General features: G+C 49.5%; 1 protein-coding gene across 2 annotated transcripts in view; it reads right to left on the bottom strand.

The window, feature by feature from the left end:
* The window catches only part of MBTD1 (mbt domain containing 1), a 947,763-nt gene that overhangs the window by 308,057 nt on the left and 612,457 nt on the right, over nucleotides 1-27,249 (bottom strand). The window lies entirely within an intron of this gene.

A 27,249-nucleotide genomic window follows, 5' to 3' on the forward strand; every position in this document is an offset into this window, starting at 1 on the left:
GCTACCTCCACGAGTGTTCCGCACATTGAACTCTCTCCTCACCTCCCTGCTCTGGGCGGGTGGACGCAGTAGAGTTGCTCTGCACACGGTGACAAGGTGTTGGGATGAGGGTGGCCTCGAGGCCCCGAGGTTTGATCTCTACTACTACGCGGCGCAGCTTCTTCCGGCAGCCAGATGGTTTGCCGATGATGATAACTGGGAAGTGGCATTACTAGCCGGTACGGCAACTGATAGGGCCCTACAGGAAGCCTTGATGCGAGGTCGCGGAGCGGATGACGGTTTACCTTACGTGGTGCATGTCACTGCTAATATCTGGCAGCGCTTTGTCGAAAAGGTGCTGTGTCGTGCGCCGTTCCATAGGGAGCTCCCTATCTGGATACTGGCCCCAGTTGTCCGATTGGAGGAAAGCATGTCTTTTCGGGAGTGGAGATCCGGTGGATGCGAGACCCTAGCGGACCTATACCTGAACGACACCTTTGTGTCCTTTGAATGTGCCAGGGAGTCATTTGAGATGAGTGAGGGACAGTACCTTCATTATGGTAGTCTCCAAGATGTGGCCAAGATCACATGGCCCCAGTTCCCGGAGGCGCCTCCGCTCACCAATACCCTAGACATCATCATGTCCTGTGGAAGGGGTAGACGTCTGATCTCCCTCCTCTACTCAGCTATACGCCGGGATTCAACCCCCCCGTCTGCTCCGGCCTGGGCGGCCTGGGAAATGGACCTGGGAATGGAATTGGAGCCTGCCCAAAGAAAGCGGATCGGGCTGTTGACCCACAAGGTCTCCTGCAACGCACGCTTCAAACTTATTCACTTTAATTTCGTCCACCGCACCTACATGACACCGATCTCCCTTCACCGCATTTCGGCGGATAGGCGCCACAACTGCCCTAGGTGTGGGGTGCGACTGGCGGGCTTCCTGCACTTGGCATGGGAGTGTCCACTTGTCCGGGACTTTTGGCGTAAGGTGGTTAGGTATATTGCCCAGGCCACGCACCTCAAGCTTTCACTGGACCCGCTCCAATGTCTGCTTGCACTGGTGCCCAAACCAAAAAATAGTAGATTACCCTATAAGTTCCTGCAACTCCTACTGGTCTTGGCCAGGAGACTAGTGGCTATCACTTGGATGGGTCAAAGGGCGCCGGACATTTCCATATGGTTGAGGGACGCGAGGGAATGGGCGCTAGCTGAAGAGACCCACATGCAGCGCACCCGTAGGGATGGGAGGTTGCAGGATGATCTACTGGCTTGGAGAATACTGTGCATGGAGGGCCTGGCGGAGGATGACTTGGATGCCACTAGCACTGAGTTGTTTTCTTCTGATGCTTCGGGGTCTGAATCTGGAGGGGAGAGTGGAGAGGGGGAGGGCCGTGGGACTGTGTAGGTGCCCTCTGTTGCCACGTTACAATACCCTGACTAAGTATGAATGTATATAGCTGAGATTCTCATGAGTCTAAGTAGCCTTGATATTGACTAGGCCTTCGATGGCCCTCACACAAATATCCTGCTCTATTGGATCAGTACGGGGGATGCCATTTTTGGGGGTGAATTGTTGTTGTTTGACTGTTGTGTGCTATATTGTTCTGCTGTGCTAAAAAATGGCGAAGGCATTGCTACATCGCTTATCCTTGGGGCGCGGATGCAGACTCCTCCCTTGTTGGGCATGCCCCGATCCTGCGCCGCCCAGCCTCCGGGATGTGGGCCATACATGGCTGTGTAGTGTCCTTGAAACTGCATATTCTTGTTGCTTGTACGTTAATAGTACTGATGTCGCTGTGCTTTGTGCCCCGCTTTTTCTGAGACTTCGCTACAATAAAAACATGTTTTAAAAAAAAAAAAACAACGCGGACGTCACGACGAACGCGATCCATACAACATCATTCAGTGTCGATCGACGCCACCTACTGGCGTACCGGGGTACTGCTATGAAATATCTCCCAGAACCAGCCCGCCGCCTGGAAGTTCAAAGTTATTTGGAGTAAGAAACAACTGAAACCTTCACTTCCTGTCCTGTTGGTGCCGCATAGGCTGGGGATTGACCACACCCATTGGAGGCGGACTATTTACTGATGGCCGTGGCGGGGACATGCTGGATCTGACCTAGGGTTGGAGCTTGCTTTAAATTCATATTGTTATCCACTCCTTTCCGAGTGGTTTTATCACTGCCAGGAATGTTACATTTCCTTGTACCACTTTGTGCTGGGAAGTGCCTGGCTCCCTTTTATGTTATAACCTGATTTCCTTGTAGCACTTCGTGCTGGGAAGTTGCCTGACTCCCTTTTACATTATTTCTGATTTCCTTGTAGCACTTCTATGCAGAGAGATGTCTGGCTCCCTTTTCTGCTTTTAAAACCTGCTGTCTTTCTCCTCACTTTTTAGTTTTATCCCTTACCTCACTCCGACTTACTTTACCAGCCGCTGGGCAGAGGAGAAGCTCCTCTGCAGTGCAAACGGCTGCTGGGCGTGGTTAGTGGTTCATTGCCCGTCCTGTTGGTGCCGGATAGGCTGGGGATTGGCCACGCCCATTAGAGGCAGACTATTTCCCTATGGCCGCGGCACGGACCTGTGTACCCGGCATGCTGCTGGCGCATCAAAAGCAAGCCCATCTGTGCCAGTCGGAGGCCGGCCAGGGCCAGAACCCCTGCCTGGCCAGGAAAACTATTGTACATGCCCTAGTAACATCTCAGATAGATTATTGCAACATCTTTCACCTTGGGGCTACCAAAGGGAACTTGATAAAACTCCAACGCATTGACAATGCGGCTACCAGCTTGGCCCTAAACCTTCCCAGAAGAACACCTACCTCTAAAGCGTTGACTACTCTACACTGGCTCCCAGTGGAGTGTAGAATTATTTACAAGGCCATGTGTTACTGTCATAGAATCCTGATGGACAAAGGCCATAGCTATCTACTATCTATGGTAATACCGTACACACCCTCATGGAACTTTATTTTGAAGCATTCTACCCTTATAAACTTTGTCTTAAATTCCCATAATTTTTTTTAATCTCCTACTTCAATTTATTTTGATTGACATTTTGTCAAATAAACAGTGGAAGTACAGTATAGAGGGGAAATATAAGGACATCACATATTGGGTCATGGGAACTAATGCTGATTAAGTAATTAGCGGTCACAGAATTATAGATTCTCAGTAGTGCGGAGTTGTATTGTTCAGGGTGTTATAGATAATAGGGAGTCAAGAGGATAGTGATTAGAATGAAGCGTCACAGTATACCCCAAGATAGTTTTGTGATGTAGGGGGAAGGAAAGGAGGAAAAGGAAAAAGAGGAGTGTTGAAAAGAGGTAGCACACAGAGCAGGCAGGGGACTAAGGGATGTGAAGGGTAAAGGGTGAGAGGATGGGGGCATGGGAGATGGGGGCATGGGAGATGGCGGATGGGGGACTGGGTGGGATGGGGAGAGGAAAAAAAGAGGAGAGGGGGGAAAGTTAGGGGAGGCTAGGAACTGGGGGGTTATATGGGCTTGGATATGAATGGGTCAAGCCAGATTTATTGTCTTTCCTCAAGTGAGATTTTAAGAAGCAGTTGAAAGTGTCAGCACCCCTAGTAAATAGGACCCATTCCCACAAGGTATGGGAGGAGAGCAAAATTGTGACAACATGAAATTGTTTTCACTATCTAACAGTGCTGGGACAAAATACACCGAACACTCAGAGTGACGACCAACATTATGATCATGTCCACATGGGAAGCATGTGCCCTCTGAATCTTCCATAGGCGGAAGACCGAAAAGGTGCAGAGTCGCTGTGCATCCCTAGCCATTCTCTTAGCAAAAAGGGAAATAACCATGCATTGGCGGGCCCCGGCAGGACCCCCGAAGCAGCCGGGGTAGGCGCCATGAAAAAGTGGGTTGCGGCGGAAGAAGAAGTACTGAGGGATGAGTAAGTGAAGGGAATTCGTAAACATCTCATATCTCTGGAGTGAGAGCAAATATTATACCAATTTACGCACAAGCGGAATCACCTGTAGCCTCTCAATCTCAGACTTCACCCCTATCCCCCATGGGACCGACAGAAGACAGTATAAGGCAGAGCCCAGAAACCTAAGGCCAGCAATACGTCAGGGCCACACCAGGTGATCCAACACACTAAGTTGAGACGGTCTGCAATGCCCCCCCGCCCAACACGCACAACACAGCACCGTGAAATGAAAACACAACCAAACACACAATTGCTTTCACAGACATTCCGGCAGCTCCCCTACATCTTCCACAGTTCACCCCCACAGTTAGTAGTTCTACTTCTCCATCTGCAGTTCCGAAACTGATTAATTTCAAACAGGAACTCATTCATAAAATATTATATGTGATAACACAAAAAGGTAAATGTGGGGATAAAACATCAATCCACGCTCATGGGAAATTAACCCAGCCAGGTTCTTGTAAGAATACTAATACAGACACAGAGTCAGGCAAGACGGTACCTCCCACAATATTTTACTGTTCCTTGTCTAATGTGTTTGATATTCAGTTAATATTGTAAATTCTATTCTCCACAGTTATCTTTCAACTGCCTGCAGACGCATGTCAATAAATTATAACAGTATTATGTGAACTTGTAACATGAAATGCTAAATCCCAATAAACAAATTTAAACAAAAAAACATTACATTGTTTTCAAATTGAGTTCCATGTGAACACTTGTTGTTAGTTGATACTTAATACCCAATTAGCATGGACATACAAGTTGCTCATGTTTTTTTAACAATTTATCCACAGGGCATTTCCCTTGGTTAACGGGTGGGGGAACCTGGATGCAAAATGTTAGCATTTGGCGTTGAGGTGCGTGGCTAACAAGGAAAATGATACTTACCCTCTATGCATCTGTTCTTGGCCTACAGAGCTGTAGAGTCATATGCTTTAGCATGGATCACTATCTGGTGTTGGGTCCGGATGTTTGCACTTTGTTTTTGTTCGAAGAAGTCTTTGCAGTCACGAGGTAGGCAATTCCTCCTTTCAGTGATAGTGTCCATGGGCGTCGACTCCATCCCCAGATTGTTTTGCCGTAAGGGTGATGATGGAGTTAGTAAGAGTAGAAAGAGATGTCCATGTATAGTATATCTAAGTAAGATAATACTGCAACAGATATAGATACCCGGGGAGGTGGGTGGGTGCATATGGCTCTACAGCTCTATATGCCAAGAACAGATGCATACTGTGTAAGTAGCATTTTCCATTTGAGGCATATGAGCTGTGGATCATATGCTTTAGGATAGTCCAGGGGTCTTCAAACTGTGGGGCACGACCCCCAGGGGGGCCGTGGAGCGATGCAAAGGGGGTTGCGCCTTCACAGTCATTATTCTTCCGAGGCCCAAGGGCTTCAGCCCCCATCCTCGTGCCTCTCGGACCGGCTGCTGCTGCTGCAGTGTAACTCGAGCTGTGGGCTGGGCTGGGCTGTGTCTGGAGTCATCTCCAACACGCCCAAGTTTTCCACAGGTCTTTAAAGACCATTTGCATATTTACATGCCTTTGTAAACGGATTACAGAGGCTTCGTTTTTTTCCTGGTTTCAGTACCCCCTGGGCCCCACTGTGCCTGTTCCTTACATTTGTATTTTACAATTACTGCTGTAGTGTGAACATGTATTTAATGAAAAGGAATATAAAGTAGGGTTTGCCAAAAGAAAAATGCCTGCCTGTTTTGTTTAAAGAGCCTGCAAAGATCTCCTCTTGACACTAAATAAACTTTTAAATACAAAAGTATCTATGCATTAGTTATGTGACTTTTCTGTCTTGTTTCTCTTTGTCAGTCAGGGATCATTGAGGCAGCCATAGAACACAATTAAAAGTGCTTTCCATTTATATTTGTTGTTCGAAGTATGCACAGATAAGTGCTTAAAATACAGCTTTAGGTGTCTGCTTATTTTTGTACCGACTGGGCCATCAGAATAATCTGCTGGCAACCCTAACCATAGGACTGTAAGTTTGTTGCAGGATCAGCACATTATGTATTTCCTCCACCCTTGATCCCTGATTAATGCTGCAGTAGTTTAACTTAGATCTTAAACCCTATGCCGCCGTCAAGAACATGCTGAGTTACTTCAAGTGTATGGAAATGCACCCTGCATTCAGACAACTCGCTCCTCATTCTCGCCCTTCACTTTCACACTCACCGTGCACTCACACTGATCACCATGCACTCACACCATTCGCCTGCACTCACACTCATCACCATGCACTCACACCATTCACCTGCTCACCCTGCACTCACAGTGATCACTCTGCACTCACAATGCCCTTGCGCTGTTCACCCTATACCTCACCCTGCAGTCACACGAGTACACTTCTCATCCTGCAATCATGTGACAATTCACTCACCTGACCCCCTCACTGCTCAATAAGCAACTCACTCAAACAAGCCCATCAGTAATCATACATTAGTTCTGAACTTGCATCCGCACCCAAATTCATACGCCACCTCACTCACCCTGCAGTCACTTCTCTTACCCTACTCACGCACTGTTGCATCGCTCACCGTGCACTCACATGGGCACTCGTCACCCACATAGTGTGCAGAGGGTTAATGTGCCTGCTACAAAGAACGTGTACCATGCAGATCACAGAACTGAGTGTGAGTAAACTTTGAGTAGCGTAAAAAAAAAAATGAAATGTTTGTCAGAAAGGTGCTATAGCGAGATTAGGTGCATTGTTAAAGTGAGAGGTTGAATGGGGAGAGTTCAGATGTTGTAAAAAGGTGTGAAAGAAAATGGCCTGCAAAGTGAGATAAGGATCCGGGGTTAGGAGAGGAGAGAGGGATGGAAGGGAGGGGGTGAGAGGAAAGCTGCATGGGTAAACTGCTTAACTCTGCACAAAACCGCCAGGTTTTTAAGGGACCCCTGCCTCTCCTGGCCAGGGCCAGGTGAGCTTCTAATGTGACAGCACGAATTCCTGCGGATTGGAAGGCCCTTCTCAAAGGTTGACTAGAAATCTTTCTGATGTTAATTGCTGTATTTTGGTTATAAACGGGTACTGATGGGGTGAAATATTTCCTCAGTGTTACTGTGTGTAAAAAATATAAAAATAATTAAGCAATGCTATCCCAAAATACGCGGCATCACATAATATCACTTATATTTTCTTCCCACACAATTTAGTCAAGCCTGTCGCGTAATTTGGTCCTCACTTGCCTCATAATTCTAGTAGCTCTGCCTACAGGTTTAGAAATTTTTGTCAGGAGGGGGTCCTTACGCCTCAAAATGTAGACAGGGGGGGTCTTGGCATCCAAAAGTTTGAAGACCTCTGGCATAGACTGTACAGCAGTTACTCCCAGTGGTGGCTAACCTGTATTTGTTGCAGTGGTTTGGAATAGTGTTCTTAAAACAGCCTGGTCAACACTAGCTTGTTGTCTCGTTAACACATCTTAACAGTAGGGTTTTGTGAATGTGTTTGGTGTAGACCATGTTGCAACTTTGCAAATATCATCTAAGGGTATGTGCCCTAAGAATGCCATGGAAGCCCCTAATTTGTGTGTAGTGTGTGCTCTAGGGGGAATTGTTAATGTGTGTTTAGCTTTAATGTAGCATATTTGTATGCACTTAACTATCCATCATGCAATACCTGCTTTTGATATAGGATTGGCGTTATGCGGTGGTGAAAAAGCAACAAATAGTTGTTTGGTTTTCCTTAAAGATTTAGTTCTTTCAATGTAATAAAGTAATGCTCTCAACATTTAATGTGTTAAGAGCATGTTCTGCCACGGAGTCTGGTTGGGGGGAAAACATGGGCAACTCAACAGACAGAGATGAAAGGCAGAAACTACTTCGGGTAAACATTTGGGGTTAGTCCTTAGGACCACTTTATTTTGGTGAATTTGTAAAAATGGTTCTTGTATGGTCAGTGCCTAGAGCTCACCAACTCTCCTAAGAGATGAGATGGCTATGAGGAAGGCTACCTTCCATGTCAGAAATTGTAGTTCATATTTGTGCAACGACTCAAATGGTGGGCCATGAGTCTTGTAAGGACTATGTTAAGATTCCACACAGGAGAAGGTGGAAGTCTAGGAGGAATGATTCTTTTGAGTCCTTCCATGAAGGCTTTGATAGCGGGTACACGAACCAAGGACAAATGTTTTGAAATGACGCATCAAGTGGATTGATTTGATTGTTATTACAATAATTGACTAATCGTTTAAATTTTGCTGCATAGCATGCTCTTTTGGTAGGGCGTCTATCCTCTTTAACCTCATGCGCGCTAGCGGAATTCCGCTCGCGCGCTGAGAATTCGAAAATCGCACTTTGCGTGACGAGCTGGGCTCGGCATCAGCGTGCGAGGAGGCTACGCGATGACGAGCCCAGCTCGTCATCAGCCCCGAAGGGGTTAATGACGTTCATGCAGTCTGGTGGAAGATTAAGGCTTCCAAACTCTATGATTTCAGGTGTCAGATGGCAAGGTTGAGTTAACTGGGATCTAGATGCCTTATCGCTCCATGGTTCTGAAAGTGAAGCTTGGGGGAGAGGTGTAGTTGTTGATGGGGAACTACTGATAGTTTCAACAGGGTTGTGAACCAGGGTTGTCGAGCCCATGTGGGAGCAACTAGTATCATTGTGAGGGAATGTTGCTTGAGATTCCAAACCATTAATGGAGTTAGCGGGAGAGGTGGAAAAGCGAAAGCAAATATCCCTAACCAATTGATCCATAGCGCATTGCCTTTGGACAATGGGTGTGGATACCTAGACACAAAGTTTGGGCATTTTGTGTTGAGGTGTGTGGCGAACAGATCTATCTCTGGGTAGCCCCACATTTGAAAAAATGGGAGAAGAACTTGAGGGTGTAGTTCGCATTCGTGGATCTGTTGTCTTTGACGACTGAGCAGATCCGCAATCTGATTGTTTACTCCATGGAGAGGTTCTGCAAGGAGGTATATTTTTTGAGGTATGGCCCAACTCCATATGCTTTGAGCTAGGTGTGAAAGCTAGACCGCACCGACCATACAGGAGGTGGAATCGCTATCGTCCATAAGAAAACAATCCGCATCTCAACTAGCTCCGATGCCAACCTCGCCAACTCCGAACACCTTCACTTCCAGATCCACATCGACCCCAAGACCACACTCAGAGGCACCCTCCTCTACAGACCACCAGGACCACGCGCAAAATTCAGTGAAGACATCACGGACTTCATCACCCCACACGCGCTCACCTCTGGACTGACCACAGCTGCGTTCACTTCACCTACAACAAGCCGAAACCCATCAACCACCCCCAACCAACTCTGCAAAGAAACTGGAACAAAATCACCACAGAGCAGATCTCCACATCACTCCTTCAAACCTCCCCAGCCCTCTCTTCTAACGCCAACGAAGCCGCCTCCAACCTCACCCTTTGGTTATCCAACACCGCCGACACCTTAGCACCACTGAAAAAACGTCAACACAAACTTGGCTTCAAGAAGGCCTCATGGTTCAACGACAACCTCAAGAAATCCAAGAAACTGTGCCGCTCCCTTGAAAAGGCCTGGAAAAAAGACCCATCCACCAGCAACAAGGACGCCTTCAAAAGCGCCATCCGTACTCACCACCAACTGATCCGAAAAGCCAAGAAAACAGCATTCAAAGATCGACTTGACAACAACGCCCACAACAGCAAGGAACTTTTCAACATCGTCAAGGAATTTTCCAACCCCTCGGCCAACTCCAACGACATCACCCCCTCTCAAACCCTCTGCGATTCCCTAGCCTCTTTTTTCCACAACAAGATTGCTGACATCCACAACAGCTTTGACAACCAACCCGGAAGGCAACCCACCCTACCATCAGCCGACCATCTTCCCCCCGTTAACACCCTTAACGCCTGGAACCCAATCTCCACTGAGGACACCATCCGCCTGATGAACTCCATCCACTCTGGATCCCCCACAGACCCATGCCCCCACCACATCTTCAACAAAGCAGACTCCGTCATAGCTCCGCACCTCCGAGACGTCATCAACTGCTCCTTCAACTCCGCTACCTTCCCAGAAGAATGGAAACACGCTGAACTCACCGCCCTTCTGAAAAAACCAACAGCAGACCCCACCGAACTCAAAAACTACCGCCCCATCTCGCTTCTTCCATTCCCGGCCAAAGTCATCGAGAAAGCTGTCAACAACCAGCTCGCCGCCTTCCTCGAAGCCAACAAATCACTCGACCCCTCACAATCTGGCTTCCGAGCCAAACACAGCACTGAGACCGCACTCATCGCAGCAACAGACGACATTCGAACTCTACTGGACAATGGAGACACCATCGCCCTCATCCTCCTCGACCTCTCCGCAGCCTTCGACACAGTCTGCCACAGCACCCTTCTACAGCGCCTCAGAAACATCGGAATCCAAGGAAAGGCACTGGAATGGATCACCTCGTTCCTCACCGGAAGAACCCAGAGAGTCCGCCTCCCACCGTTAAAGTCCGAGGCCTCTGAAATCATCTGCGGCGTACCACAAGGATCCTCACTCAGTCCCACCCTCTTCAACGTATACATGAGCCCCCTCGCGGCCATCGCCCGCCAACACAACCTCAACATCATCTCTTACGCGGATGACACTCAACTGATCCTATCTCTCACCAAGGACCCCAGCACCGCCAAAACTAACCTACACGAAGGAATGAAAGAAGTCGCCGAATGGATGAAACAAAGCCGTCTGAAACTGAACTCAGACAAAACAGAAGTCCTCATCTTAGGTAAATCCCCCTCTGCATGGGACGACTACTGGTGGCCAGAAGCACTCGGAAATGCACCCATCCCGACAGACCACGCACGGAACCTTGGCGTCATCCTGGATTCTTCACTCTCAATGAACAGACAAGTCAGCGCCGTATCCTCTTCCTGCTTTAACATTCTTCGCATGCTCAGAAAAACATTTCGCTGGATCCCCTCCGAAACAAGGAAAACAGTCACCCACGCTCTAGTCACGAGCCGACTGGACTACGGAAACACCCTCTACGCAGGTACCACCGCTAAACTCCAGAAGAAACTACAACGAATCCAAAACGCCTCAGCCAGGCTCATATTAGACATCCCACGCAACGAACACATCTCTGGTCACCTTAAAGACCTCCACTGGCTACCCGTCAATAAGAGGATTACTTTCCGACTGCTTACCCACGCACACAAATCACTCTACGACATCGGACCAGATTGCCTCAACTCTCGACTGTCCTTCTACACCCCCTCCCGCCAACTTCGCTCTTCCAGCCAAGCCTTCGCCACTGTACCTCGCATCAACAAGACCACCATGGGAGGCAGATCCTTCTCATACCTGGCTGCCAAAACATGGAACTCACTCCCCGCTTACCTTCGCCTCACCCAGAATCACCTAGCGTTCAGAAAGCAGCTTAAAACGTGGATATTTGACAAATAATCCACCTCCCCTTCCTAAGCGCCTTGAAACCCTCTGGGTATGTAGTGCGCTATATAAATGTTATGACTTGACTTGACTAGAGAATGTCCCCGCCTGTTTTTATATGTAGTACATTGCTGTCATGTTGTCTGTACAAACTAGGACAGCTTTGCCTACTAGATGTAAATGCTGGAACAATTGCTAGCAGCTCCAAATGGTTTATGTGGAGTTGTTTTTGTTGTAGAATCCACATGTCTTCAATGGTATGTTTTTGAAGATGAGCTCCCCAACCAGTGAGGAAATGCGTCGACGAATGGATGCCCTTTGGAAAGGTTTTGTGTATTCCACCACTGCAGAGAGCGATAAGTGCAGCCGTCCACCAACACCAGATCGGTTAACGGACATCGGTTCCACTGACGTGCTAAGCATTCCTGTAGGGGACGCATTTAGAGTTTTGAGTAAGGAACAATTATAATGGAAGACACCATCCTTCCAATCAACTGCATAAACACTTGGGCTGGTAGTAAGTGCTGCAGTTGAAATTGTGATACTAGGGTTTGTATGTTGCGTATTCTGACTGGGTTGGGGTACGCTAGAGCTTTGCAAGTGTCTATTGTGGCTCCTAGGTATGCTTGCGTATTGGAGGGTTGAAGATGAGACTTGGTGAGGTTGACAGTGAAACCCAAGTCGTGAAGCAGCTGAACTGTTTTGGTATGCAGCTGTGTTGCGACTTGGCTTTTGTTAGCCAGTCGTCTAAGTAAGGGAAGACGTGGATGTGTTATCTTCTTAAATGAGCTGCGACTACTGCTAGACACTTGGTGAAGACTCTTGGTGCTGTAGTTACCTCGAATGAGAGGACCTTGTATTGGTAAGGTTGTCCGTCCACCACGAACCTTGGATATTTCCTGTGAGCTGGGTGAATGGGAATATGGAAGTAGGCGTCCTTTAAATCTAGAGTGGAAAGAAAGTCGCCTTGCTGAAGCAAAGGGAGCACCTGTTAAAGGGTGATCATGTGGAAGTGGTCCGATTGAATGTAGAGGTTTAGTTGTCCGAGGTCCGGTATGGGCCTGAGGGAGCCGTCTTTTTTCAGAATCAAAAATTATAGGGAGTACACTCCCATCCTTTAATGACGTAATGAGACCGGTTCTATTATATGTTTATCTAACAGAGAGAGGACCTCTTGCTTTAATAGGCTGAGATGTTCTGGTGACATTGCACACTGTCTCGGAAGGATTGCTGGTGGAGTACTGGTAAGTTCCAGGCAATAACGATGTTAGATAATTTGTATTACCCACTTGTCTGAGGTGATTGACTCCCAGACAGATAGTAACTGTGTGAGACATCCCCTGACAGGAGTGGAAAGATTGGGGGTAGTGGAGAGAAGTCACTGTTTATTGGCAAGGGAAATGCGGGTGGAGTTACCTCTGCCTCATCCCTTGTTATTATTTCCTCTGTAACCTCCTTGAAAATAGCCTCTGGAGGAGTTAGATAGGTATTTCCCTTTGTAAGAGGAGGAGGGATTTTCTGATGACAGTGTTTTTGAGCCATCCCTGTAAGAGGAGCGACGAAAGGAACCCCTGCTAGAAGGTAATTGTATGTCTTCCATGGATTTTGCAGTTTCGGTGTCTTTCTTCATGTTTTCTAATGAAGCATCAACTGTTGGCCCGAAAAGATGCTCTTTATCAAAGGGGTGATTAAGTATGGGTGATTGTACCTCCTGCTTGAATCCAGAGATTCTAAGCCAAGCGTGTCTCCGCAACAGAATGCTAGTGTTGATAGCACGAGAAGCTGTGTCTGCATCTAGAGTGCATTTTATGAAAGTGTTGGTCTAACTTCCGTTTTTTAGGAAGAGTAGCCAGAAGGTGTCCTTTTTTATGATCAATACTAAGTCTTTTGTGTTTTGAATCCAGAGGTGTGTCTTCGGATGGAAGTTCCTTGGCAGGAGTATCTTTTCCTTTAGGAGTGGATTTTGGCATCGAAGATTTGGGCTCAGTGTCTTTGGGTGCCGAGTGTTTTGAATCCATATGCTTAGTTTTAGCCAATTTAGGCTGCGGAGTCTTCAGAGTGGTATGTTTCGGCTCCGAACTTCTCGGCGCCATGGTTGTCGAGCCAAGCTTTTAGGGGTGGAGTGTTTCGGCTCTGAGGCATTAAGCTTAGATGAATTGGTTTCAAATCCTTTGTTTTGGAGGGTTTCGGCTCCGAGGTTTTCGGTGTCGAAGGTGTCTATGGTGCAGACGGAGTGGGAAGTGGCACTTGTTTCTCTATGTTTCGGTGCCGAAGTAGTTGGTTGGGCCCCGGAATGGGGCTGGCTCGAGCCCAAGCTGGAAGGCTTGTGTTTATGTTTGATAGCCAGGCTGGATGGCGGGGCATCTGAAACTTTTTCTCTGTGTCGACCGTAGCCCGAGGGGGACACCGGAGCCTTATCTTTGGTTTGAGTGGGCACATGGGGATCTGTGCTCAGGGTACGTTGACCCGGAATGACGTTCAGGTCTTCCTCCATGTCGGAGTCCGCTTCGAACACGGAGACCAATTCTTCTTCTTCGGCTTCTGCGGCAGGGCGGTGTTCTTTTTCTTCGCCCAAGATGTTCGGTACAGAGCCACTGACGGATTGCATCTCGTGGCATCGAGCCCAACGATCACGGATGGTCTTCTTCGATCAGAATGATTTTTCTTCGTGTTCCGGGGATAAGCACAGGTTACAGACCTTGTGCAAGTCGGTGCGTGGAAACTTAGCACGACATCCGGGACATAGCTTTAAAAGAGTCCTTTCCATCAATTGCTGGCGTGGTCGGCACGGGTAGGCCCGTTGGCCCACCTTGAAGTTCCCGGACAAGGGTTTTCACAGTGCAGGCGATACGCGTGGAATGGGAAACTGCCATCGAAAGACAATGCGGTCGAGGGTAGAGGATTGCGCATCAAAGGGGTTCGAACACGATCCCGGAGTGCATCAATACACATCCGAACCAGATGGTGGAAAAAAACTATTTGGGGATGGAGTCAATGCCCATGCGCACTATCACCAAAAGGAGGAGTGACCTACCTCGTGACTGCAAAGACTTCTTTGAACAAAAACAAAGTGCAAATGTCCGGGCCAAACACCAGATGGTGATCTATGCTAAAGCATATGATCTGGGGGGTGTGGCCAAGATGGAGGCTAGGTAGGACGCATCTCTCAGCTCCTTCTCGCCATCTGCCAAAATTAGCGCCTAATAGCTTCAAAGGGAGCCAGATACGCCGACTGCGGTCCCGGAAGACTTCCCTGCGTCTCCTGCACCCTTTACATTCGCGGTGGGTGGTAGCAGACACTCCGCAACAGCGACAGAGGTGGGAGCGGAGGAGTGCGGCCCAGCCCGCGTGGCCCACGGTGCAGAGGTGGCCTTGAGTTACGGGCGGCCCGTACCCAGGGCCGTCGAGGCCAGCTACTGTCATAGAGGCTGCGCCGCTCAACCCGGAAGACAGGCAGGTCGCACTGCGACATATTGAGGCCTGCACCACCTACCTCGGGACCCCCCGAAGTTGGCTTCCAGAAGAGCGGCAACTCTGCCGGTGCTGGAGGGAAAAGGAATGCCCGCTCGCTGAACCCGGCACAGACTAAAGAGGTCTTCCCACCCCCAGCCCCCCCCCCCCCCTTAGAGTGGAGGGCAGAGGACTAGCAGTGCAGTGCACACGCACGGGGGCACCCGGTCCCGGCCTTGAGATCCCGGCACTGGGGAAGAGTGGCAGTGAAGGTGGGGGCCTGGCGCCGTGGAAGCCCCATGGCAGCCGTGGAGCCTACGTCAGCTCGCGGTGTGGCCTAGTGCCGGGAAACAGTGCGCCCTCAGCCCGGTCCGAGAGTGCAGCCATGCGGCTTGGGTGGGCTCTGTGAGCAGACCCAGAGGAAGAGGGCGGCAGCGCCGGCAGGCAGGGACCCTCCGGCGCTTCGCCAGCACACCACGGCGCCCGAGATGAAGCGCGGCCGCGGCACTGGTTGTGAGTCAGGTGGCAGACCACCATTGAAGCTGAGCGACAGGGAGAGGGTAGGGGTCACCAGTACAGTACCAAGCAGCGCTGAATGAGGCGACAGCCGTATGAGGTGCCTAATTCTGGGGCACACCTGCGCAAGGGGCGCCTGAGGGCTTGACAGAGCCCCTGGAGACTTGATTTGGAGGCCAAACTTTCCCACGTGAGAGCAGGTGCAAATCTGAATCGCTGGCCCGCACCCTCCGGAGACGGCACGCACCGCTGGCCTGAACTGGCAGTAATTCTCCCTCGCTCCTTGAGGTAGCACCGGTTCTCCAGCTGGTGGAAGAGTGGTGAATGCACCATTAAGACTGTTCAACCAAGACTAAGCTTGAGTGACACTTGGGAGTGCAGGGGGGGCCCGCACTGAGTTACCTCGCCGCCACCGATTCCCCACACTCTTGGACATGGGACCCGGCGGCGCTAGGCATACATCTGCAGCGGCTAACTGTACAACATTCCAGTGGGTAGCGACGAACATCCACATTAGGCGCCTCCTTGCACGTCTGCTCGAGGAGGCAAGCGGTCCCCCAACTGCGCACGTGCGGGGCCTGTTGAAGCTCCACGCAATCGAGGAGAGGCAGTTGGGACTGACGCTGTTGGAAGAGAAGTCTCGCCACCCCCGGGGGTGTACGCTTATCAGAGCCCGCATGAGCATGTCCTCATCCAGAACGAGGAAATAGAGGACCTTGACAGACATTTTTGGTAGAGGGCAATCCATCCCCAGTCCGGCGATTGCGGCTCCCAAGATGGCGTCCTCTCAGCAAGCTCCCGGCTCTACAGATGAGCCCATTACTAAGGCCTTTTTGGAGTCGCTCTTCAACATGCTCGGACCTACAGGTGGTGAAAGCAGATTTGACAGCTGAGATAAAGAAGATTTGCAGGGATCTCAACAGTGCGGAGGAGCGAAAGGCCACTTTGGAAGAAAAGAGTGATACCACGGCGACCGAGATGAACATGCTCCAACAGGAAATCATCCGCCTGCAGGATCAGCACATAGACACCCAGGTACATCTTGAGGATTTGGAAAATAGATTGCGCAGGCATAACATTAGGATCTGGGGGGGAAAGCTTCGGACGACACCGCAGATCTTTTTGCCTTCACAGCGGGCTTGATTCGACATATTCTGGGAGTACCTGACGGCACGGACATTGTCCTTGACAGAGCACACCGAGTGGACTGCCCACATGCGCCCAACGATCCCCCGGCGGACATCCTGGTGTGCCTACATGACTTTAAGACTAAAGAAGCCATCCTCTCCAAAGCAAGAACTCTCCATCCTTTCTCCTACAGGGGTCATACCCCAGTCCTCTACCAGGATCTAGCTATGATCAATTTGCAACACCGCCGCCAATTCTGCCCGGTGATGAACCACCTCAGGCAACAAGGGATCCAGTACTCGTGGGGTCACCCATTTCGCCTCATATTCCGTTTCAATGGCAAGCTCCATCCTATGCGCTCCCTCACTGACTCTTGCCAACTTCTGGGTCTAGCCGTTCCTAACGAGGAAGAGGACCATCAGAGTACCGGTACAGGGCCCGAGATATCACCCTCAGGTTGGCAGCGCCAGGGTCAATGCCGACGAATTCAGAAGCCAAACAAAACAGATATAGAGAAGAGCCAGCAGGATGCACTGACTTCTGCAACCGAAGCCCTGGCAGGAGCAAGCCAAACTTCTGAGTGACTGATGGGGGTCTACATTCTTCAGACGCTGGCTCCCTGATTGGTGTTGGGCGGTGGGGGGAGCCGGACCCCTCCCCTTGGTCACACCACAAACCTTGCTTTGACGACCTCCTGGACACTCCAGGATGGCGGACACTCTCTTTGGGACTTACCCTTTTTCCCTATTCCCTTTCTCCTTGTTGGCAGACATTCCGTCTGGTACGTTACCCTTGTCCCTGTTCCCTCTCACCCTGTTCTGGTTAAGAAATTCCACAGGACTGTAAATGTATGGGGATTATTATAATTTTTTTTGGGTATGGCTTCCCTCGTACACCTTCCTCTGTTGCATGTTTGCATCTCTCGAGCCGCTGCGTCCTTAAGAGGCCACACTGCCATCAACTCATAGTCACGACCTCCAACGCATATAGCTTCCTGACCCGACTACTGCCCTTTGATGACAGGTGACACAATTAAAGTCCTCACGCTTAATGTGAGGGGAATGAACAACCCGATCAAGCGTAGGGCGGTTCTTCACTATTTAGAGCAATCTGAGGAGGACATATGCCTCCTGCAGGAGACGCACCTCCTCTCTAATGATCACCACAGATTAAAGTCTGTGGTGATGTTCTCCTCTAACACGACCAAATCAGCCGGGGTGGCAATCCTAGTCTCCCGCTCCTTTTCCGGCAGGGTTCTCCAGAAGGAGGCGGAGATTAAGGGCCGATTGCTCACACATCAGTTCTCCCTGAGTGGGGTGACGTTCACTGTAGGCTCTTATACGCACCTAATGACAGACAAAACAGGTTCCTCCTGCAAGCGCTTCACGAGGCAGCGGCAACCGCAGACCGCCATCTAATGCTGGGTGGGGATCTAAATATGGTCTTTGACAACGACCTCGATCACTCCTGTCAGAGAATGCACCAAGTTGGAGTACTTACACACACAGGGCGGGCTCACCCCCAAGATCTGGGGTTGCAGGATCTTTCGCGTCACTTCCACCCGTGCACTCGTAGTTACACCTTTTACTCGGGGCACACAAAACCTCTGCAAGATCAGTCTACTTTCTCAGCTCCTCTTCCCTTCAGGTTCACACACTAAACACAGAGAATCTGATAGCCTCCCTCTCAGACCATTCCCCGGTCTTAGCCACCTTTCAATTGCCGTACACAATGCGACCCCTCAGACACTGGCGCCTCCGGGACACACTGCTACACCACACGTCTGTTACAGACCAGATCCGGAAGACCATTTCGGACATAGTCTCCATTAATGCTACACCTGACATCTCTAGCCACACAAAGGGGGGCATTGAAGGCAACCATCCGAGGGGAATTTATAGCCATATCCTCAGCTCACAATAAGGAGAGACGTCACAAACGGGCGGAACTCACTCAAAGAGTCGCATTGCTTGAACAGATGCACCAACGAACTGGTGCATCTCGTGCTTGGCGGCAGCTATGTGTGGAACGCAAGCATCTCGCTGCACTGGACCAGGATAAAGCTGAATATGTGGCCCTCAGGCTTCGCCATTCCTATTATACTGGGGGAGGGGGGGGGGTAGATGTAGCAGGCTACTGGCCAACAAACTAAGGGAAGCCAGACAGAGGCAAGGTGTACACACTATTCAGACACCGAGAGGTGAATGGTATGCGATGACGCAACTATTGCCAAAATGTTTCGGGACTTTTACGCTGACCTTTATGCTGGGGACTCCCTGGATGTCCAATCTAACGCCGAATACATAGCTAAGGCCAACATGCCTTCTCTATCGCAAGTACAAGCTGGTCACCTAGGCAGGGCTATACTGGTGGAATAGGTTATCTCGGCAATCTCACGCCTTAAACTGGGCAAATCACCTGGCCCGGATGGCTACACAGCCGCCTTTTATAAGGCATTCTGCAGTCAGCTGGCCCCTATTCCGATCGCGTTGTTCAACTCCTTTGAGCAGTCGGGAGCTATCCCAGGAGACATGCTGGAGGCAGCGATAGTTGACATCCCGAAACCGGAGAAGGATGAGACTGTCTGTAGCACTTATAAACTCATCTTACTTCTAAACATAGATATAAAGATATACACCTGTATCACTGCGGCCCGCTTAGCCCCCTACATGGCCCAGCTGATTGAGCCGGAACAGGCGGGTTTTATCACGCAAAGGCATCTCGAAATCAGGGAGAATACATGCCTCGGCCATCGATGCAGAAAAAGCATTCGATATGGTGCATTGGCCCTAACTCGAGATGGTCTTGATTGCGGCTGGTCTCAATGTGAAGTTGCGGACTCGGATCCTAAACTATTATCAGTTCCCCATGGGGACAGTGCGGGTTAACTGCCACACATCTTCGAGGTTCCCTATTGGAAGAGGCATTAGGCAGGGGTGTCCTCTGTCACCCCTCCTTTTTGCGTTCTACATGGAGCCCTTGGCACGTAGAATTCAACAGCTTCCCTTAATATCCGGGATTACATTTGGGAGTGACGTCCACACATTAAGCCTTTATGCGGATGACATCCTAGTGTCTCTCTCTAATCCAATTACGGCCCTAAGTGCCCTATTTATTTAATTATATGGCTTTGCGCTAGGGTCGGGATTTAAGATAAACATGGACAAATCGCTAGCCCTTGACAACTCCCTTTCTCCACACACTCTTGCCAACTGCAAGAGGAGCACCCGGTAGTATGGGCTTCAGACGAGATTCCCTACTTGGGGGTTCACTTAGCTCCCACCATACAGGCTACCGCTGAGATGAACTACTCCAAACTCCGCACTCGTATACGTGGAGCATTAAACAGGTGGAAGCGTTGCGACGATCTCATGGCTAGGACGGATTGCAGCCACCAAAATGACTATCCTCACTCATATCCTGTAACTCTTCCAGACGCTTCCATGATATTGGATTCCTGGGATCGCACAAATGCCTCCAATCATTTGACCACCTTCCCTTCGCCCCTCACACCAATATTTGATAATCCCGAATTTCAACCCGGAACCCTTGCTTCTGCATTTAGGACGTGGTGTGCTTCTCCATGTAGGGCTCTGGGCCACCTCTTTGACTTAGACAGCATAATTCAATTTCCACAGCTCAAGGAACATTATGGCCTCACGGAACAAGAGTGCTTGCCATATCTACAAGTTAGGCAATGGGCACTGCATCCAACTGTTAGACCGCAGGCACAGCGTCTTCTGACCATATACGAGAAATGGCTCGTGACACGCACCATGGACAAGAAAATCATATCCGGTCTTTATAAAATGCTCCTAGAAAGCACCACATATACACATAATGTGGGCATTTCTAGATGGGAAAGAGACCACGGAGTCATAAAGAATGGGAAAGTATCTATTAGAGAGCGAGACACTCAGCATATCATATAGGTCTCTCTGAGACCTTGACTAAGATTGCCACTTATTGGTACTACACGCCCGAACGCATACACCGCTTTGACCCGCGCCGGAGTGAGCTGTGTTGGAGGGGATGCGGGGAGGTGGGTACCTTAGAACATAATTAACACAAAAGACCGCAAGTAAATTCACCAGTGGTCAGGGGGGTTTCAGAGAGGAAGAAGACCGGAGTATGTCCTCCTTAAGAAATATATTTCAAAAAAGATACTCCAATCACACTATATTATGACAGGTTGTCAGACAGTGTGTGCTATAAGGATAAATAAACACCTGTAGTAGTGAGGATTGAGCACTCACCTACTTAGGGTATGAGGGTCATGCTAGTCATGTCCATGTTGTTTAAGGGAAGAAAACTAGTTCTTATTAGTTACCCTCACACACCCTAGTACTGTCATGCTTCATCATCGGGTCACCCCGACCCCTAAAAGTCGAGGTGGGCTCAACCACAGTGTTGGGTAGCTCTTTGGATAGATGAAGGTAGTGGGGACTTAAAGATAAAAAACCTAAATCTGACCCCTGGTTTCCCTTTATTATTGGGTCAGATCGGGTTATTAAACAATTTCTAAAAAGCGTGTCTCCTTGGATTTTAATGGTCCTAAGACCGTAATGCCAGTGCCAAACTTTTTTGTGAAATACCTTAGAACATATCCTCTGGAGCTGCACTTGTCTACAACCATACAGGTCCCAAGTTCTGGAAGAGGTAGATCTCCATTTTGAAACACAGATCCCACACGTCCCTGCTTACATCCTCCTAAGATTACCTAATCCGCTGACATATCCTCTTAAATCACGGACAGGTCGACTGATTCCCATAGAAGTAGCAGCGGCGGCGCAAAACATTCTGATCCACTGGCGCTCTACCCAACTCCCGACGCACACGGGCTGGCTCCAACGTTTGTGGTCGGTTTTGGGCATGGAGAAGCTCACTCTTACAGTGGCTGGCAGAGGGACTGAATTCCCTGAACTTTGGCGCCCTTTCCTCACCTTGCTAGTCTCGGAATTCAGGGTTTCTCCGACTCCTACGCCTCTCAGATACACAAATCCCAAGTGCTGCTTCCAAGAAAACTTGCAAACCACGGCGCTAATTGTTGGCCTACCTTTTTCCGTATGCCCTTCTTTTTTGTTAATGGTGGACGAGGGTGAGAGAGGGGGGTGGACAGGGAGGGCTGGGGGTTTTCTCTGAGTGTTTTGTTTTATTTTTTAGTTGTTGTTAACTTCTGGGAGCCCGCTCCATGCCAATTACCTTTGGTAACCCTATATATTGAGACCGAGTATGTTATTTTGTTATGTTATTTTTATACTTCTATAGCGCACGGCCACTCCACGGAGTATCCCGGCGCTTTATCGAAGGAAACCCAACCAAAGAAGGGAGAACATAACACTAAGAGGACGTGCAGACACAGGAAGCAGCATCAAATTAAGGGAAAAGCCATGTCTTAAGGGCCTTTCGGAAGGACAGAAGGCTAGAAGTCTGTCTCAAAGAGATTGGGAGGTCATTCCAAGCATGAGGAGCTAAGTAGCGAAAAGACCGTCCTCCTGCTCTAGCACGCTTGATAATGGGAACACTCATTTTTGATAGGGACGAAGATCTGAGAGATCTGGGGGGGTTATACCAGGACAATCGTTTGGAAATATATTTGGGGCCTATGCCATGTAGGGCCTTGAAAGTCGTGGTCAAAGTTTTAAACAGAATCCTTTTAGCAATTGGAAGCCAGTGTAGTGTTGAGAGAAGATCAGTGGCTCTGGCTTTTCTTGGAAAACAAAAGATGGCTCGGGCTGCAGAATTCTGGGCGATTTGCAGACGCCTGACCAGATATTTGGGAAGTCCCAGAAACAAAACATTAGCATAATCCAGCCTAGAGCCAATCAGTGACTGGACAATGATTTTTCTGTGCTGGATAGAGACTAGAGGGAGGAATTTACGAAGCATCCGAAGGATGCCGAAACATTTCCCAGTAAGAGATGAAATATGCGGTCCGAAAGATAGCTCGTTGTCAATCATAACTCCCAAATTTTTGGCTTTCAAAGACGAACTAGTGGGAGGAAACATATCTTGCGGCCACCAGGGTTTCCAATCAGGCTCAGAGGTACAGCCAAAGAAGAGCAACTCCGACTTGTCGGAGTTGCACTTCAGCCCATGACGTCCAAACCACTCAAAAACAGCGCTCAAACAGCCCTTGACCTGGGCACCGTCAAACAGGCCATCCTTGTTGCTTACAAAGAGGAGCTGGGTGTCATCAGCATAGGTGACAATCCGGGCGCCGAAAGACTCCGCCGTCACCGCCAGGGGGGCCATAAAGATGTTAAAAAGGAGGGGGCTCAGGATGGAACCTTGAGGAACCCCCACTTCAAGCGGTGACATTTCGGCGGAGTAGGGAGGCGCCCAGATTGTCTGCCGGCGGTCGGCTAAGAAGGATTTAAGCCAATTCCACACCGTTCCCCGCAGACCAAAGTCCCAGAGTCTGGAAAGAAGAAGTGCGTGGGGAACGGTGTCGAAAGCCGCCGACAGGTCTAGCATAATCAGTACCACTTTTTTTCCAACATCCAACTCCTCCCTGATGGCATCTGTGACTTCAAGGAGCGCGGTCTCCGGGCTGAAATTTGCACGGAAGCCAGATTGAGTGCTATGCAACAGACCCTTTTCCTCGATGAAATTAGAAATAGATCTGTGAACAAACCTCTCAGTCACTTTCGCCAGAGCAGGGAGTAGGGAGATGGGTCTATAATTCGCATGGACTGAAGGGTCGAGCGCTGTTTTTTTAATGAGTGGCAGGATCATGGCGCTCTTCCAAGCTTTGGGAACTACCCCGGAAGAGAGCGACAGATTCAAGATGGGATTTACCAGGTCATTTAGAACAGGTGCCATATTTGCTAGACACTTGGCAGGGCAAGGATCCTGTGGAGATCCGGATTTAAGACTTGCCAAGATATCAAGAGAAATCTAATGGGGGAAAATCACACAGGAAGTGACCATGGTCTGGCAAGGGACACCCCAGACTCATCGTATGCTGCTGAAAAGTGGCCTGGAGAGATTCTTGAATAGTGGTAATTTTCTGTACAAAATAGACAGCCAATTCCTTCAGCCAAGCTTCAGAGTGAGCATGGGTCGGAGTATAAGCAGAAGGAGAAGTGAAATCTTTTACCACCCTGAAAATTTCCTTGCAAGAATGCTCCGCTTCATTTATTCTAGATTCCAGATAGAATTTTTTACCTTCCCAAATGGATTTATGGTAGGCTCGAGTCAGCGTCTTGAAATTTAGCCTCTCAGTATGATCATAAGATCGCCTCCATGCTCTAATGTGCTGCCTTTACGGAGTTGAGTGCCTTGTCCTGTTTCTCTGTTCAAAATAATAAAAAGATTTAAACATAAAGCATATGATCTACAGCTCATTTGCCTCGAACATCTATTTCTGGTATCCCCCACCTCTAGAAGTAAGAGTGGAGTAGTGTTTGATTAATCTCCCACTCGTGCAACTGTTGAGGTGTTCTGCTGAGCATATTTTCAAAGTTGCTGTCCAGCCTAGATAGGTATTCTGCTAGGAGATGGATTTTGTAGGAGATAGCCCAGTGCCAGATTCGGTGAGGAATGTGCCCCCCTCCGCCGTTTTTTAATATAATGCATTGCAGTCATATTGCCCGTTCGTATTAGCACTATTTTGTGGTGCAAGTGATAGTGAAAGGTTTTGAGGGATAGCTGTACAGCTAGTAGCTCCAGATGTTTGATATTTATTAGTTTTATATAGCGCTAGCTATTCCCCGGGTATCAGAGCGCTCTACGTACAAGAAAGAAAAATAGCTTCGTGTAGCATGACATAAGGATGCATAAAATAATAAGCATAAGATTTTAAGGCAGCATTAATTAAGGGGTGAATGACAGGTTAGAGAGTTGAAACAATCAAATAACCACCCATCATTGTCTGTCGAGTGATGAGGAGAGTGGGCTGTTGTAGCACAAGTTACTACTTGTGTAACAATATATCTATAAGAGACATTAGTTAGCGATAGATTTCTTACCTTAGAATATCACCAGGCGTCAGACTGGATCTGGAAAGTTTTGCTAGCAGAACCCCTGTGTGTCAGTGGGTGGCGTCGCGAGGCTCAGCGTCTGTCGCTGGCGTCGTATGCGCCGAGATGACGTCACGGAGACTACTTTAGCGCCACACATACGCTATGACATCAGTTCTGTGCACGACTTTCCGTGCCAGGAACGCAGAGCCATGCAAGAAACAGACTACTGGCGCCATGAATCTAGGGCCCTGAAAGGGATGTCCTTAACTTTAGTAAAGAGTTCGCAGAATGGGGAGGATGGGTGAGGGGGTAAGGAATCTATCACTAACCAATGTCTCTTACAGATATATCGTTACACAAGCAGTAACTTGTGCATCTGAACGAGACACGTTAGTGATAGATTCCTTACCTTAGAATAGATACCCCAGCAAGACCAACCCCGGTGGAGGGTCTGCGAACAAGATTACACCAGAAAGGAACGGAGAACCGAACGGCCAAAGAAGCCATCTCCCCTGACTGGACTGTCAAGGCAGTAATGCTTGGCAAACGTGTGAAGCGAGGTCCACGTAGCTGCCTGACAGATTTCCTGCAAGAGAACGCCGTGTCCCAAGGCAGTAGTGGCTGCCGTTGCCCTGGTGGAATAGGCACGCAGCCTCACAGGAGGCTCCTTCTTAGCCAACGAATAACAGGCATTGATGCAGAGAACGACCCACCGAGAGATGGTCCGTTTGTGCACGGCCCGACCTTTTTTGGCACCCACGTAGCCAACAAAAAGCTGGTCATCCACCCGGAACTGTTTTGTGCGTTTCTGATAGAACGAAAGCGCACGTTTTGGGTCCAGACAGTGGAGCCTCTCTTCCTCTTTCAAAGGAATGGAAGGCGAAAAGAAGGTGGGCATCGTGATGGTCTGCCCGATGTGGAAGGGCGTGACGACCTTAGGCAAGAAAGAAGGACGAGTCCTCAGAACCACCTTGTCCGGATGAACAGAAAGAAAAGGAGGTTTAGAAGAAAGAGCCTGGAGCTCACTCACTCTTCTGGAAGAGATGATAGCTACCAGGAAACCCATCTTGAGAGTAAGAAGACGCAAAGGACAGTTATGAAGTGGCTTGAAGGGAGCGCACATCCGATATGTAAAGACAAGATTTAGGTCCCACTGAGGCATGATGAACCGCACAGGAGGAAACGTGTGCGTAATGCCCTTCAGAAAACGGTTAACAACCGGAGACTTAAAAAGAGAAGGGTGGTTTGGAAGCCGTAGAAAGGCAGAGATAGCCGAGAGATAACCTTTGACAGTGCCCAGAGCAGAGCCCTGATGGGCCAAAGTAAGAAGGAACATAAGGACCTCAGAAAGAGAGGCAGAAAGGGGATCCACAGCCTTCGCTATGCACCATGCTGCGAACTTGTTCCATTCCCAGCCGTATACCGTCTTAGTGAAGGGACGCCTGGCTGCCAGAATGACATCACAGACTTCGGGAGGAAGGTCGAAAGGCGTCAACTGTCCCCACTCAATCTCCACCCATGGAGGTGGAGACTGGATAGGTTTGAGTGGAGGACAGCCCCCTGCTGCTGCAATAGATCCTCCGGGAAGAGGCAGTTGGATCGGGGGAACGATCGCCATGTTGAGTAGCTCAGGATACCAGTATCTTTGTTCCCAATCTGGAGCCACCAGAATGACTTGGGCCCGGTCTCGCCGAATCTTCTTCAGCACTCTGGGCAAAAGTGGTATAGGCGGAACGGTGTACAATAGACCACAACTCCACTCTCGCCGAAAAGCATTGCCTTGGAAATTCCAAAGCGCAGAACTGATGACATTGTGCATTCTCTTCGGTGGCGAATAGATCTAACCAAGGCTCTTCCCACTGCAGAAAGAGACCTTGCGCCACGCAGAGTTCAGGCGCCATTCGTGATCCATCAAGGACCGGCGGCTGAGTTTGTCCGCCCTGGCGTTCAGAGTACCTGGCAGGTGTTGAACCCCCAAGGAAATGCTGCGATGTTCCAGCGATGTCCAAAGGCGCAAAGCCTCCTGATATAGGGTCCAGGACCCCACCCCGCCCTGTTTGTTGCAATACCACATGGCGGTGGTGTTGTCCGTGAACACCTGCACTACACTTAGCCGGACAGAGGAAAGGAATGCTTTCAGTGCAAGTCGGATCGCCCAAAGCTCCAAAATTTTGATATGGAGCCGGGACTCCGCCGGAGACCAGAGGCCTCTGATCTCCGCCTCTCTCAAGTGGCCACCCCATTCCAGGAGGGACGCATCCGTCATCGCTGTGTGTTCCGGTTGGGGAAGGGAGAGGGATCTGCTATTGACCCAATCGCGATTCGTGAGCCACCACTGCAGTTGTTGTGCAGTGCCCTCCGAGATTTGGACATGATCGGACAGGTTGCTCTGATGATGTGTTCACTGGAACTTCAGGTCCCACTGCAGAGCCTGCATATGCCATCTGGCATGTCACACCAGCAGGATGCAGGAGGCAATCAGGCCCAGGAGCCGGAGGGTCATACAGACCGAACCCCAGGATAAAGGCTGAAAGATCGGAATCATAGCCTGAATACCCTGGACTCGCTGCTCGGGAGGATGAACCTGAAACCGCGTTGAATCCAGAACCGCTCCGATGAAGGGAAGCTTCTGAGAGGGACTCAGGTGTGACTTTGGTACGTTGATGGAAAACCCCAGCAAATGCAGGAGGTCGGCAGTAGTCTGAAGGTGGGTGATGACTGCCTGGGGCGAGCCCGCCTTCAACAGCCAGTGTCGAGGTAGGGGAAGACAGACGCCCCTGACCTGCGCAGATGAGCTGCGACCACCGCCATCTCTTTAGTGAACACTTGAGGGGCGTTGGTAAGGCA

The sequence above is a fragment of the Lissotriton vulgaris genome, chromosome 7 (genome assembly GCF_964263255.1).
Source record: "Lissotriton vulgaris chromosome 7, aLisVul1.2, whole genome shotgun sequence".
Lineage (NCBI taxonomy): Eukaryota > Metazoa > Chordata > Amphibia > Caudata > Salamandridae > Lissotriton > Lissotriton vulgaris.